Below are 1,384 nucleotides of genomic sequence, written 5' to 3'. Positions count from 1 at the left end.
GCCATGCTCACTCACTATGTATTTCTTATGGCTGTTTTCCCAGTGCAACAGTAAAGTCAGTCATCGCCATGGAGACCATATATGGTGCTCTCATCACTGCTCTGCTGCTTAGTGTACTATAAATTGCAGTGATGTGGTTTTAATTTAATAGGATTTCAGGTGCCATACATATCGCCATACTGCAACATCAAAACAATTTTTTAAGCCATTGTATAGCCACCATGGCAAAAGAAAAAAAAAAAAAGAGAAAGGTGGACTTTGAATGTCATGCTTTTAATACACAGTAAAGTGTGGACTATTATTTTAAAAATCTAATTAGATGGGAAAGCATTGTGGCTTATAGCAGTGACACAGTAACTGTGCTAAAAGAATACAGTGTATGTTGGCATTACAAGACTAAGCATTCTTCACAATACTCACAAGTCACAAGAAAGCAGCAGTAAGATAAATTAGAAAATTTAGAAAGAAATATCTCCTCAAACAAGGGTTTCTTCACACATATAAAACATGAAAATGAGTTTCCCACCAAAGTAATTTTTTGAGCAATTCAATTATTAGAGAAGCACAGAATAAGTAATTGTAGATTGGCAGCAATTCTATTTTGATGTTTTAAATTAAGATGTCATTTTTTCTCTTCTGGATTTTATTGTTTGTGTTGAAAAGTCAAATATTTTTATTACTATTCCTTTGCAAGTAATGGCTTTTTTTCTTACCTACTTTTAATAATTTCTTGTTGTCCTTCATTCTTAAGTTGTAACATGATGTTATTAGGTGTGATTTTCTTTGTAATTATTCTTCTCAGAGTTAGTAGACCTTCTTGTATCTGTTTGGGAAATTTTTACCCAGTTTTCCTGAAAATATGACTTCTCCTTTATTGCTTTTCTCCTCCTTAGACTCTAGCTGCATATATTTAGGCCTTTTATCCATGACCCAATGCCTCTTTCTTTTCTTTTATATCTGTTTCATCCTTTTTCCCTTTAGTGCTTCATTCTGGATTTTCTACTCATTTCTATTGCTGTCACTAACTGGCTGTTATATCTCTATATATGTTTATTAATTTTAGTTGTATTTTTTGTTTTATAATTTCTATTTGATTTCTTATGATTTTATATTCTATGATGGAATTCTCCATCTTTTTATCATTTATATTTTATACCTACTAATAAAAGTATCATTGGCCTCCATTCTCCTTGATATAAATTGTGAATGTCTCAAGAAAAAAATGTAATAGTAAGTGTTAGGAAATTTCCCTATGAATTTCCTTTTTTCTTAGTAAATAGCCTTCTCAAATCCCTATTACTGTGATTATTTTCCAATGCTCTCAAGTAGTACGTTCTCTCTGTCTCTTTCTCTCTCTCTCTTTTTGTGTATTTTGTTCAGCATT

This window comes from Cebus imitator, unplaced genomic scaffold, assembly GCF_001604975.1.
Source record: "Cebus imitator isolate Cc_AM_T3 unplaced genomic scaffold, Cebus_imitator-1.0 Scaffold10, whole genome shotgun sequence".
Classification (NCBI taxonomy): Eukaryota; Metazoa; Chordata; class Mammalia; order Primates; family Cebidae; genus Cebus; species Cebus imitator.
This window is presented reverse-complemented; position numbering follows the sequence as displayed.